Source organism: Mirounga angustirostris, unplaced genomic scaffold (assembly GCF_029215605.1).
Source record: "Mirounga angustirostris isolate CCGP_5_RB_7025 unplaced genomic scaffold, mMirAng1.0.hap1 SCAF_6, whole genome shotgun sequence".
NCBI lineage: Eukaryota > Metazoa > Chordata > Mammalia > Carnivora > Phocidae > Mirounga > Mirounga angustirostris.
Genome location: NW_026991714.1, coordinates 88162462 through 88175928, shown reverse-complemented (window position 1 = coordinate 88175928; position 13467 = coordinate 88162462). Strand labels below are relative to the sequence as shown.

General features: G+C 70.7%; 7 non-coding genes across 7 annotated transcripts; all 7 read right to left on the bottom strand.

Moving 5' to 3' along the window:
• Nucleotides 1–1054: 1054 nt before the first annotated feature.
• LOC135364860 (5S ribosomal RNA) lies at nt 1055–1173 on the bottom strand. Its single transcript, XR_010412668.1, has one exon. It is a non-coding gene; the product is annotated as a 5S ribosomal RNA (ribosomal RNA).
• Nucleotides 1174–2984: 1811 nt separating this feature from the next.
• Nucleotides 2985–3103, bottom strand: LOC135364859 (5S ribosomal RNA). The gene has a single exon (XR_010412667.1). It is a non-coding gene; the product is annotated as a 5S ribosomal RNA (ribosomal RNA).
• A 1813-nt stretch (nt 3104–4916) lies between these two features.
• LOC135364858 (5S ribosomal RNA) lies at nt 4917–5035 on the bottom strand. Its single transcript, XR_010412666.1, has one exon. It is a non-coding gene; the product is annotated as a 5S ribosomal RNA (ribosomal RNA).
• A 1811-nt stretch (nt 5036–6846) lies between these two features.
• On the bottom strand, nt 6847–6965 carry LOC135364857 (5S ribosomal RNA). Its single transcript, XR_010412665.1, has one exon. It is a non-coding gene; the product is annotated as a 5S ribosomal RNA (ribosomal RNA).
• A 1814-nt stretch (nt 6966–8779) lies between these two features.
• Nucleotides 8780–8898, bottom strand: LOC135364856 (5S ribosomal RNA). Its single transcript, XR_010412664.1, has one exon. It is a non-coding gene; the product is annotated as a 5S ribosomal RNA (ribosomal RNA).
• A 1811-nt stretch (nt 8899–10709) lies between these two features.
• Nucleotides 10710–10828, bottom strand: LOC135364855 (5S ribosomal RNA). The gene has a single exon (XR_010412663.1). It is a non-coding gene; the product is annotated as a 5S ribosomal RNA (ribosomal RNA).
• Nucleotides 10829–12642: 1814 nt separating this feature from the next.
• Nucleotides 12643–12761, bottom strand: LOC135364854 (5S ribosomal RNA). Its single transcript, XR_010412662.1, has one exon. It is a non-coding gene; the product is annotated as a 5S ribosomal RNA (ribosomal RNA).
• Nucleotides 12762–13467: the final 706 nt, after the last annotated feature.

The window sequence follows — 13467 nt, the reverse complement described above, 5'->3', positions numbered from 1 at the left end:
CACACCACACACACACCACACACACACACACACACACACAGAGGAAGAGACTGTGTTGGCTAGGCAGCTAGCCCTCCTCGGGAGGGTGGTCGTGCTTGGGTGGGCTCTGGGCACCGAGGAGCCCCCCGGGGCCGAGGTCGCGCAGCCAAGGCCTCAGGAGACCCGCCCTGCTCCCGTTCCCGCCCAGGACCCACTCTGGGCCTGGGGGCGTGCGGGCGATTCCTCCTCTGCTCTCGTCCTTTATTTGGGGGGCCGCTTTGGGGCGTGGTGCAGGGCCGCCCCCTCCCGCCGTCTTGCCGAGCGAGCGAGCCTCGCTGTGCGCTTCGCTGTTGCGGGGACACTGAGCACGGAGTCGGGGGCCAACGGGTGGTCCCGGGTGCCAACGGGGGAGGCCCCGGGCGGTCGGCCATCTTGTGTCCTGCCCACACGGAGCGAGGACCCCCGGCCTGGGGGCAGAGGGACGGTGTTCCGCGGGAAGGAAGGGAATGCCCGCGCGCGCGGGAGCGCAGCCCAGGGCGGGTGGGGAGAAGGTGGAGGCGGGCCCAGGCCTAAGGTGGGGCCGGTTGCCCGGTGCGCTTGTGCACTCGGGGCGGCCCAAGGGAATGGCTAGGGGCTCCGGGGATGAGGCCCCGAGGCGCAGGACCTTGGGAGGGCACGCCTGCCGAGACGGGGTGCCGTCCCGCCCGCGCTCCCCCCGCCCCAAGCCCGCGGGCGGTCCTCGCCGCCCTCCCCCTTTCCCTCCCTGCGAAGCCGCCGCCTCCGCCCACCCAGCCCGCCCCCACCTCCCCCAGCCCGCCCCTCTGGATCGGGTGTGCGTGGGCGTGGTGGCTGTGAGGTGGAAGGGCTGGGGGCTGCCTGCCGGTGCAGCGGGCACAAGCTGCGAGACAGGGACCCTCGGTGCGGTGCGCGGCTGGCGAGGGGCCAGGGGGGCACCGGGCGTTTGCAGGAGGCCTTGTTGGGCAAGGGGCGGAGGGGGCGGGGCGGGGGGGGGGGGACTGTGGCGGCGAAGGGAGAGGAAGGGAGGCCGAAGGGGAAAGAAAAGGCAAAGAAAAAAAGCCTACAGCACCCGGTATTCCCAGGCGGTCTCCCATCCAAGTACTAACCAGGCCCGACCCTGCTTAGCTTCCGAGATCAGACGAGATCGGGCGCGTTCAGGGTGGTATGGCCGTAGACGTGTGCCGCTGCCGCTGGCCGCCCTAAGAGCCTGCTCTGCGCCTCCGGGCCGCAGCCGTGCCCCTCCTCAGCCCCCAACCGCCCCACGCCTGCCCTGTGCCTTGCACCTGCCTGCCTGCCAAACCGCCCAGAGGACGTGGCGCCTCCAGCGCCCCGCAGTCGCGGAACACCGAGCGCTCTCACGGCCCGATACTCTCCAGACCCGGGGGCCGCCGCCTGGCTCCCGAGAGGGCCAAGGGGAGCGTCGGGGCGCGGGGGGCGTGGCCCGCGCGCTGTTCTCCGCGCCCCCCCACCCCCGGCGCCCCACCCGCCGCCCTTAGGGCAAGCCAGGCCCGCCACCAGGCCCTTCCGCCTCTCCACCCCGGCCTGGTTCCAAGCCAACCCGGAGCCACCGGCGCCCCCAGGGACCCTCCTCATCAGCCCAACCCCGTCGCCCTTCCTCCGCCACCCTTCCCCTGCCCACCCACCGACAAGAGGACCCGACTGAGGGACACCAGAAGCCGGCTGGCATAGACAGACGCACAGACCCACGGGGAAAGACAGAGACACGGACGGACGGAGATGTAGACAGAGAGGAAGAGAGAGACAGAGAGGGAGACACAGACAGAGTATCCAACACACGCCCCCGCTCTGGCCCCAAGACAGACAGACGCGGACCCTGACCTGGATGCGGACAGGGACGGAGACACAGGGGCACACCACAGAAACAGACACACACCCCCCACCCCACACCCCACACCCCACACACCCCACACACCCCCACACCCCCACACCCCCACCCACCCCCCCACCCATCCCCCCGCCCCCCCACACACACAAACAGGAGGAGACTGTGTTGGCTAGGCAGCTAGCCCTCGGGAGGGTGGTCGTGCTTGGGTGGGCTCTGGGCACCGAGGAGCCCCTCGGGGCCGAGATGCGCAGCCAAGGCGTCACGAGACCCGCTCTGCTCCCGTTCCCGCCCTGGACCCACTCTGGTCCTCGGGGCATGTGGGCGATTCCTCCTCTGCTGTCGTCCTTTATATGGGGGGCTGCTTTGGGGCGAGGTGCAGGGCGCCCCCCTCTCCCCATCTTGCTGAGCGAGCGAGCCTCGGTCTTCGCTTCGCTGTTGCAGGGAGACTAAGCACGGATTCTGGTGCCAGCGGGTGGTCCCGGGCGCCAAGGGGGGAGGCCCCGGGCGACCGGCCATCTTGTGTCCTGCCCACCCGGAGCGGGGACCCCCGGCACGGCGGCAAAGGGACGGTGTTCCAAGGGAAGGAAGGGAATGCCCGCGGGTGGGAGCGCACCCCAGGGCTGCTGGGGACAAGGTGGAGGCGGGCCCAGGCCTAAGGTGGGGCCAGTTGCCCAGTGCGGTCGTGCGCTCCGGGCGGCCCGATGGAATGGCTAGGGGATCTGGGGATGAGGGCCCGAGGCGCAGGACCATGGGAGGACACGCCTGCCCAGAGCGGGTGCCGTCCGGCCCGCGCTGGCCCCGGCCCATCGGTGCCAGGGTCATCGTCGCCCTCCCGCGTTCCCTCCCTCCGAAGGCGTCGCCTTCGCCCACCCCGCCCGCCCCCATCGACCCCCAGCCCACCCCTCTGGATCCGGTGTGCGTGGGCGTGGTGGCTTGGAGGCCCAAGGGCTGGCTGGAAGACGCCTGCCCCTGCAGGGGGCACCTGCTGCGAGCCAGGGACTCGCGGTGCGGTGCGCGGCTGGCGAGGGGCCAGGGGGGCACGGGGCGTTTGGAGGAAGCCTAGTTGGGCAAGGGGGCGGGGTGCTGTGGCGGTAAAGGTATGGGAAGGGTGGCCCAAGGGGAAAGAAAAGGCAAAGAAAAAAGCCTACAGCACCCGGTATTCCCAGGCGGTCTCCCATCCAAGTACTAACCAGGCCCGACCCTGCTTAGCTTCCGAGATCAGACGAGATCGGGCGCGTTCAGGGTGGTATGGCCGTAGACGTGTGCGGCTGCCGCTGGCCGCCCTAAGAGCCTGCTCTGCGCCTCCCGGGCCCAGCCGTGCCCCTCCTCAGCCCTCACCCGAACCCCGCCTGCCCTGCGCCTTGCACCTGCCTGCCTGCCAGCCGCCCAGGGGACGTGGCCCCTCCGGTGCCCCGCAGTCGTGGAAGTCCGGGCGCTCTCCCTGCCGGGGACTCTCCAGTCCCGGGGGCCGCCGCCGCCCCACCGCCTCCTGGCTACCGGCATGGCAAAGGGAAGCGTCGGGGCGGGGCGCGGTGGGCGCGGCCCCTGAGGTGTTTTCCGCGCCCCCCACCCCCAGCGTCCCACCCGTCGCCCTAGGCCAAGCCAGGCCGGCCACCAGGCCTTTCTGCCTCTCCACCCCGCCTGGCTCCAAGCCAACCCGGAGCCACCGGCGCCCCCAGGGACCCTCCTCATCAGCCCAACCCCGTCGCCCTTCCTCCGCCACCCTTCCCCTGCCCACCCACCGACAAGAGGACCCGACTGAGGGACACCAGAAGCCGGCTGGCATAGACAGACGCACAGACCCACGGGGAAAGACAGAGACACGGACGGACGGACGGACGGAGATGTAGACAGAGAGGAAGAGAGGGACAGAGAGGGAGAACACAGACAGAGTATCCAACACACACCCCCGCTCTGGCCCCAAGACAGACAGACGCGGACCCTGACCTGGATGCGGACAGGGACGGAGACACAGGGGCACACCCCAGAAACAGACACACACACCACACACACACCACACACACCACACACACACCACACACACACACACACACACACAGAGGAAGAGACTGTGTTGGCTAGGCAGCTAGCCCTCCTCGGGAGGGTGGTCGTGCTTGGGTGGGCTCTGGGCACCGAGGAGCCCCCCGGGGCCGAGGTCGCGCAGCCAAGGCCTCAGGAGACCCGCCCTGCTCCCGTTCCCGCCCAGGACCCACTCTGGGCCTGGGGGCGTGCGGGCGATTCCTCCTCTGCTCTCGTCCTTTATTTGGGGGGCCGCTTTGGGGCGTGGTGCAGGGCCGCCCCCTCCCGCCGTCTTGCCGAGCGAGCGAGCCTCGCTGTGCGCTTCGCTGTTGCGGGGACACTGAGCACGGAGTCGGGGGCCAACGGGTGGTCCCGGGTGCCAACGGGGGAGGCCCCGGGCGGTCGGCCATCTTGTGTCCTGCCCACACGGAGCGAGGACCCCCGGCCTGGGGGCAGAGGGACGGTGTTCCGCGGGAAGGAAGGGAATGCCCGCGCGCGCGGGAGCGCAGCCCAGGGCGGGTGGGGAGAAGGTGGAGGCGGGCCCAGGCCTAAGGTGGGGCCGGTTGCCCGGTGCGCTTGTGCACTCGGGGCGGCCCAAGGGAATGGCTAGGGGCTCCGGGGATGAGGCCCCGAGGCGCAGGACCTTGGGAGGGCACGCCTGCCGAGACGGGGTGCCGTCCCGCCCGCGCTCCCCCCGCCCCAAGCCCGCGGGCGGTCCTCGCCGCCCTCCCCCTTTCCCTCCCTGCGAAGCCGCCGCCTCCGCCCACCCAGCCCGCCCCCACCTCCCCCAGCCCGCCCCTCTGGATCGGGTGTGCGTGGGCGTGGTGGCTGTGAGGTGGAAGGGCTGGGGGCTGCCTGCCGGTGCAGCGGGCACAAGCTGCGAGACAGGGACCCTCGGTGCGGTGCGCGGCTGGCGAGGGGCCAGGGGGGCACCGGGCGTTTGCAGGAGGCCTTGTTGGGCAAGGGGCGGAGGGGGCGGGGCGGGGGGGGGGGGACTGTGGCGGCGAAGGGAGAGGAAGGGAGGCCGAAGGGGAAAGAAAAGGCAAAGAAAAAAAGCCTACAGCACCCGGTATTCCCAGGCGGTCTCCCATCCAAGTACTAACCAGGCCCGACCCTGCTTAGCTTCCGAGATCAGACGAGATCGGGCGCGTTCAGGGTGGTATGGCCGTAGACGTGTGCCGCTGCCGCTGGCCGCCCTAAGAGCCTGCTCTGCGCCTCCGGGCCGCAGCCGTGCCCCTCCTCAGCCCCCAACCGCCCCACGCCTGCCCTGTGCCTTGCACCTGCCTGCCTGCCAAACCGCCCAGAGGACGTGGCGCCTCCAGCGCCCCGCAGTCGCGGAACACCGAGCGCTCTCACGGCCCGATACTCTCCAGACCCGGGGGCCGCCGCCTGGCTCCCGAGAGGGCCAAGGGGAGCGTCGGGGCGCGGGGGGCGTGGCCCGCGCGCTGTTCTCCGCGCCCCCCCACCCCCGGCGCCCCACCCGCCGCCCTTAGGGCAAGCCAGGCCCGCCACCAGGCCCTTCCGCCTCTCCACCCCGGCCTGGTTCCAAGCCAACCCGGAGCCACCGGCGCCCCCAGGGACCCTCCTCATCAGCCCAACCCCGTCGCCCTTCCTCCGCCACCCTTCCCCTGCCCACCCACCGACAAGAGGACCCGACTGAGGGACACCAGAAGCCGGCTGGCATAGACAGACGCACAGACCCACGGGGAAAGACAGAGACACGGACGGACGGAGATGTAGACAGAGAGGAAGAGAGAGACAGAGAGGGAGACACAGACAGAGTATCCAACACACGCCCCCGCTCTGGCCCCAAGACAGACAGACGCGGACCCTGACCTGGATGCGGACAGGGACGGAGACACAGGGGCACACCACAGAAACAGACACACACCCCCCACCCCACACCCCACACCCCACACACCCCACACACCCCCACACCCCCACACCCCCACCCACCCCCCCACCCATCCCCCCGCCCCCCCACACACACAAACAGGAGGAGACTGTGTTGGCTAGGCAGCTAGCCCTCGGGAGGGTGGTCGTGCTTGGGTGGGCTCTGGGCACCGAGGAGCCCCTCGGGGCCGAGATGCGCAGCCAAGGCGTCACGAGACCCGCTCTGCTCCCGTTCCCGCCCTGGACCCACTCTGGTCCTCGGGGCATGTGGGCGATTCCTCCTCTGCTGTCGTCCTTTATATGGGGGGCTGCTTTGGGGCGAGGTGCAGGGCGCCCCCCTCTCCCCATCTTGCTGAGCGAGCGAGCCTCGGTCTTCGCTTCGCTGTTGCAGGGAGACTAAGCACGGATTCTGGTGCCAGCGGGTGGTCCCGGGCGCCAAGGGGGGAGGCCCCGGGCGACCGGCCATCTTGTGTCCTGCCCACCCGGAGCGGGGACCCCCGGCACGGGGGCAAAGGGACGGTGTTCCAAGGGAAGGAAGGGAATGCCCGCGGGTGGGAGCGCACCCCAGGGCTGCTGGGGACAAGGTGGAGGCGGGCCCAGGCCTAAGGTGGGGCCAGTTGCCCAGTGCGGTCGTGCGCTCCGGGCGGCCCGATGGAATGGCTAGGGGATCTGGGGATGAGGGCCCGAGGCGCAGGACCATGGGAGGACACGCCTGCCCAGAGCGGGTGCCGTCCGGCCCGCGCTGGCCCCGGCCCATCGGTGCCAGGGTCATCGTCGCCCTCCCGCGTTCCCTCCCTCCGAAGGCGTCGCCTTCGCCCACCCCGCCCGCCCCCATCGACCCCCAGCCCACCCCTCTGGATCCGGTGTGCGTGGGCGTGGTGGCTTGGAGGCCCAAGGGCTGGCTGGAAGACGCCTGCCCCTGCAGGGGGCACCTGCTGCGAGCCAGGGACTCGCGGTGCGGTGCGCGGCTGGCGAGGGGCCAGGGGGGCACGGGGCGTTTGGAGGAAGCCTAGTTGGGCAAGGGGGCGGGGTGCTGTGGCGGTAAAGGTATGGGAAGGGTGACCCAAGGGGAAAGAAAAGGCAAAGAAAAAAGCCTACAGCACCCGGTATTCCCAGGCGGTCTCCCATCCAAGTACTAACCAGGCCCGACCCTGCTTAGCTTCCGAGATCAGACGAGATCGGGCGCGTTCAGGGTGGTATGGCCGTAGACGTGTGCGGCTGCCGCTGGCCGCCCTAAGAGCCTGCTCTGCGCCTCCCGGGCCCAGCCGTGCCCCTCCTCAGCCCTCACCCGAACCCCGCCTGCCCTGCGCCTTGCACCTGCCTGCCTGCCAGCCGCCCAGGGGACGTGGCCCCTCCGGTGCCCCGCAGTCGTGGAAGTCCGGGCGCTCTCCCTGCCGGGGACTCTCCAGTCCCGGGGGCCGCCGCCGCCCCACCGCCTCCTGGCTACCGGCATGGCAAAGGGAAGCGTCGGGGCGGGGCGCGGTGGGCGCGGCCCCTGAGGTGTTTTCCGCGCCCCCCACCCCCAGCGTCCCACCCGTCGCCCTAGGCCAAGCCAGGCCGGCCACCAGGCCTTTCTGCCTCTCCACCCCGCCTGGCTCCAAGCCAACCCGGAGCCACCGGCGCCCCCAGGGACCCTCCTCATCAGCCCAACCCCGTCGCCCTTCCTCCGCCACCCTTCCCCTGCCCACCCACCGACAAGAGGACCCGACTGAGGGACACCAGAAGCCGGCTGGCATAGACAGACGCACAGACCCACGGGGAAAGACAGAGACACGGACGGACGGACGGACGGAGATGTAGACAGAGAGGAAGAGAGGGACAGAGAGGGAGAACACAGACAGAGTATCCAACACACACCCCCGCTCTGGCCCCAAGACAGACAGACGCGGACCCTGACCTGGATGCGGACAGGGACGGAGACACAGGGGCACACCCCAGAAACAGACACACACACCACACACACACCACACACACCACACACACACCACACACACACACACACACACACAGAGGAAGAGACTGTGTTGGCTAGGCAGCTAGCCCTCCTCGGGAGGGTGGTCGTGCTTGGGTGGGCTCTGGGCACCGAGGAGCCCCCCGGGGCCGAGGTCGCGCAGCCAAGGCCTCAGGAGACCCGCCCTGCTCCCGTTCCCGCCCAGGACCCACTCTGGGCCTGGGGGCGTGCGGGCGATTCCTCCTCTGCTCTCGTCCTTTATTTGGGGGGCCGCTTTGGGGCGTGGTGCAGGGCCGCCCCCTCCCGCCGTCTTGCCGAGCGAGCGAGCCTCGCTGTGCGCTTCGCTGTTGCGGGGACACTGAGCACGGAGTCGGGGGCCAACGGGTGGTCCCGGGTGCCAACGGGGGAGGCCCCGGGCGGTCGGCCATCTTGTGTCCTGCCCACACGGAGCGAGGACCCCCGGCCTGGGGGCAGAGGGACGGTGTTCCGCGGGAAGGAAGGGAATGCCCGCGCGCGCGGGAGCGCAGCCCAGGGCGGGTGGGGAGAAGGTGGAGGCGGGCCCAGGCCTAAGGTGGGGCCGGTTGCCCGGTGCGCTTGTGCACTCGGGGCGGCCCAAGGGAATGGCTAGGGGCTCCGGGGATGAGGCCCCGAGGCGCAGGACCTTGGGAGGGCACGCCTGCCGAGACGGGGTGCCGTCCCGCCCGCGCTCCCCCCGCCCCAAGCCCGCGGGCGGTCCTCGCCGCCCTCCCCCTTTCCCTCCCTGCGAAGCCGCCGCCTCCGCCCACCCAGCCCGCCCCCACCTCCCCCAGCCCGCCCCTCTGGATCGGGTGTGCGTGGGCGTGGTGGCTGTGAGGTGGAAGGGCTGGGGGCTGCCTGCCGGTGCAGCGGGCACAAGCTGCGAGACAGGGACCCTCGGTGCGGTGCGCGGCTGGCGAGGGGCCAGGGGGGCACCGGGCGTTTGCAGGAGGCCTTGTTGGGCAAGGGGCGGAGGGGGCGGGGCGGGGGGGGGGGGGACTGTGGCGGCGAAGGGAGAGGAAGGGAGGCCGAAGGGGAAAGAAAAGGCAAAGAAAAAAAGCCTACAGCACCCGGTATTCCCAGGCGGTCTCCCATCCAAGTACTAACCAGGCCCGACCCTGCTTAGCTTCCGAGATCAGACGAGATCGGGCGCGTTCAGGGTGGTATGGCCGTAGACGTGTGCCGCTGCCGCTGGCCGCCCTAAGAGCCTGCTCTGCGCCTCCGGGCCGCAGCCGTGCCCCTCCTCAGCCCCCAACCGCCCCACGCCTGCCCTGTGCCTTGCACCTGCCTGCCTGCCAAACCGCCCAGAGGACGTGGCGCCTCCAGCGCCCCGCAGTCGCGGAACACCGAGCGCTCTCACGGCCCGATACTCTCCAGACCCGGGGGCCGCCGCCTGGCTCCCGAGAGGGCCAAGGGGAGCGTCGGGGCGCGGGGGGCGTGGCCCGCGCGCTGTTCTCCGCGCCCCCCCACCCCCGGCGCCCCACCCGCCGCCCTTAGGGCAAGCCAGGCCCGCCACCAGGCCCTTCCGCCTCTCCACCCCGGCCTGGTTCCAAGCCAACCCGGAGCCACCGGCGCCCCCAGGGACCCTCCTCATCAGCCCAACCCCGTCGCCCTTCCTCCGCCACCCTTCCCCTGCCCACCCACCGACAAGAGGACCCGACTGAGGGACACCAGAAGCCGGCTGGCATAGACAGACGCACAGACCCACGGGGAAAGACAGAGACACGGACGGACGGAGATGTAGACAGAGAGGAAGAGAGAGACAGAGAGGGAGACACAGACAGAGTATCCAACACACGCCCCCGCTCTGGCCCCAAGACAGACAGACGCGGACCCTGACCTGGATGCGGACAGGGACGGAGACACAGGGGCACACCACAGAAACAGACACACACCCCCCACCCCACACCCCACACCCCACACACCCCACACACCCCCACACCCCCACACCCCCACCCACCCCCCCACCCATCCCCCCGCCCCCCCACACACACAAACAGGAGGAGACTGTGTTGGCTAGGCAGCTAGCCCTCGGGAGGGTGGTCGTGCTTGGGTGGGCTCTGGGCACCGAGGAGCCCCTCGGGGCCGAGATGCGCAGCCAAGGCGTCACGAGACCCGCTCTGCTCCCGTTCCCGCCCTGGACCCACTCTGGTCCTCGGGGCATGTGGGCGATTCCTCCTCTGCTGTCGTCCTTTATATGGGGGGCTGCTTTGGGGCGAGGTGCAGGGCGCCCCCCTCTCCCCATCTTGCTGAGCGAGCGAGCCTCGGTCTTCGCTTCGCTGTTGCAGGGAGACTAAGCACGGATTCTGGTGCCAGCGGGTGGTCCCGGGCGCCAAGGGGGGAGGCCCCGGGCGACCGGCCATCTTGTGTCCTGCCCACCCGGAGCGGGGACCCCCGGCACGGGGGCAAAGGGACGGTGTTCCAAGGGAAGGAAGGGAATGCCCGCGGGTGGGAGCGCACCCCAGGGCTGCTGGGGACAAGGTGGAGGCGGGCCCAGGCCTAAGGTGGGGCCAGTTGCCCAGTGCGGTCGTGCGCTCCGGGCGGCCCGATGGAATGGCTAGGGGATCTGGGGATGAGGGCCCGAGGCGCAGGACCATGGGAGGACACGCCTGCCCAGAGCGGGTGCCGTCCGGCCCGCGCTGGCCCCGGCCCATCGGTGCCAGGGTCATCGTCGCCCTCCCGCGTTCCCTCCCTCCGAAGGCGTCGCCTTCGCCCACCCCGCCCGCCCCCATCGACCCCCAGCCCACCCCTCTGGATCCGGTGTGCGTGGGCGTGGTGGCTTGGAGGCCCAAGGGCTGGCTGGAAGACGCCTGCCCCTGCAGGGGGCACCTGCTGCGAGCCAGGGACTCGCGGTGCGGTGCGCGGCTGGCGAGGGGCCAGGGGGGCACGGGGCGTTTGGAGGAAGCCTAGTTGGGCAAGGGGGCGGGGTGCTGTGGCGGTAAAGGTATGGGAAGGGTGGCCCAAGGGGAAAGAAAAGGCAAAGAAAAAAGCCTACAGCACCCGGTATTCCCAGGCGGTCTCCCATCCAAGTACTAACCAGGCCCGACCCTGCTTAGCTTCCGAGATCAGACGAGATCGGGCGCGTTCAGGGTGGTATGGCCGTAGACGTGTGCGGCTGCCGCTGGCCGCCCTAAGAGCCTGCTCTGCGCCTCCCGGGCCCAGCCGTGCCCCTCCTCAGCCCTCACCCGAACCCCGCCTGCCCTGCGCCTTGCACCTGCCTGCCTGCCAGCCGCCCAGGGGACGTGGCCCCTCCGGTGCCCCGCAGTCGTGGAAGTCCGGGCGCTCTCCCTGCCGGGGACTCTCCAGTCCCGGGGGCCGCCGCCGCCCCACCGCCTCCTGGCTACCGGCATGGCAAAGGGAAGCGTCGGGGCGGGGCGCGGTGGGCGCGGCCCCTGAGGTGTTTTCCGCGCCCCCCACCCCCAGCGTCCCACCCGTCGCCCTAGGCCAAGCCAGGCCGGCCACCAGGCCTTTCTGCCTCTCCACCCCGCCTGGCTCCAAGCCAACCCGGAGCCACCGGCGCCCCCAGGGACCCTCCTCATCAGCCCAACCCCGTCGCCCTTCCTCCGCCACCCTTCCCCTGCCCACCCACCGACAAGAGGACCCGACTGAGGGACACCAGAAGCCGGCTGGCATAGACAGACGCACAGACCCACGGGGAAAGACAGAGACACGGACGGACGGACGGACGGAGATGTAGACAGAGAGGAAGAGAGGGACAGAGAGGGAGAACACAGACAGAGTATCCAACACACACCCCCGCTCTGGCCCCAAGACAGACAGACGCGGACCCTGACCTGGATGCGGACAGGGACGGAGACACAGGGGCACACCCCAGAAACAGACACACACACCACACACACACCACACACACCACACACACACCACACACACACACACACACACACAGAGGAAGAGACTGTGTTGGCTAGGCAGCTAGCCCTCCTCGGGAGGGTGGTCGTGCTTGGGTGGGCTCTGGGCACCGAGGAGCCCCCCGGGGCCGAGGTCGCGCAGCCAAGGCCTCAGGAGACCCGCCCTGCTCCCGTTCCCGCCCAGGACCCACTCTGGGCCTGGGGGTGTGCGGGCGATTCCTCCTCTGCTCTCGTCCTTTATTTGGGGGGCCGCTTTGGGGCGTGGTGCAGGGCCGCCCCCTCCCGCCGTCTTGCCGAGCGAGCGAGCCTCGCTGTGCGCTTCGCTGTTGCGGGGACACTGAGCACGGAGTCGGGGGCCAACGGGTGGTCCCGGGTGCCAACGGGGGAGGCCCCGGGCGGTCGGCCATCTTGTGTCCTGCCCACACGGAGCGAGGACCCCCGGCCTGGGGGCAGAGGGACGGTGTTCCGCGGGAAGGAAGGGAATGCCCGCGCGCGCGGGAGCGCAGCCCAGGGCGGGTGGGGAGAAGGTGGAGGCGGGCCCAGGCCTAAGGTGGGGCCGGTTGCCCGGTGCGCTTGTGCACTCGGGGCGGCCCAAGGGAATGGCTAGGGGCTCCGGGGATGAGGCCCCGAGGCGCAGGACCTTGGGAGGGCACGCCTGCCGAGACGGGGTGCCGTCCCGCCCGCGCTCCCCCCGCCCCAAGCCCGCGGGCGGTCCTCGCCGCCCTCCCCCTTTCCCTCCCTGCGAAGCCGCCGCCTCCGCCCACCCAGCCCGCCCCCACCTCCCCCAGCCCGCCCCTCTGGATCGGGTGTGCGTGGGCGTGGTGGCTGTGAGGTGGAAGGGCTGGGGGCTGCCTGCCGGTGCAGCGGGCACAAGCTGCGAGACAGGGACCCTCGGTGCGGTGCGCGGCTGGCGAGGGGCCAGGGGGGCACCGGGCGTTTGCAGGAGGCCTTGTTGGGCAAGGGGCGGAGGGGGCGGGGCGGGGGGGGGGGGGACTGTGGCGGCGAAGGGAGAGGAAGGGAGGCCGAAGGGGAAAGAAAAGGCAAAGAAAAAAAGCCTACAGCACCCGGTATTCCCAGGCGGTCTCCCATCCAAGTACTAACCAGGCCCGACCCTGCTTAGCTTCCGAGATCAGACGAGATCGGGCGCGTTCAGGGTGGTATGGCCGTAGACGTGTGCCGCTGCCGCTGGCCGCCCTAAGAGCCTGCTCTGCGCCTCCGGGCCGCAGCCGTGCCCCTCCTCAGCCCCCAACCGCCCCACGCCTGCCCTGTGCCTTGCACCTGCCTGCCTGCCAAACCGCCCAGAGGACGTGGCGCCTCCAGCGCCCCGCAGTCGCGGAACACCGAGCGCTCTCACGGCCCGATACTCTCCAGACCCGGGGGCCGCCGCCTGGCTCCCGAGAGGGCCAAGGGGAGCGTCGGGGCGCGGGGGGCGTGGCCCGCGCGCTGTTCTCCGCGCCCCCCCACCCCCGGCGCCCCACCCGCCGCCCTTAGGGCAAGCCAGGCCCGCCACCAGGCCCTTCCGCCTCTCCACCCCGGCCTGGTTCCAAGCCAACCCGGAGCCACCGGCGCCCCCAGGGACCCTCCTCATCAGCCCAACCCCGTCGCCCTTCCTCCGCCACCCTTCCCCTGCCCACCCACCGACAAGAGGACCCGACTGAGGGACACCAGAAGCCGGCTGGCATAGACAGACGCACAGACCCACGGGGAAAGACAGAGACACGGACGGACGGAGATGTAGACAGAGAGGAAGAGAGAGACAGAGAGGGAGACACAGACAGAGTATCCAACACACGCCCCCGCTCTGGCCCCAAGACAGACAGACGCGGACCCTGACCTGGATGCGGACAGGGACGGAGACACAGGGGCACACCACAGAA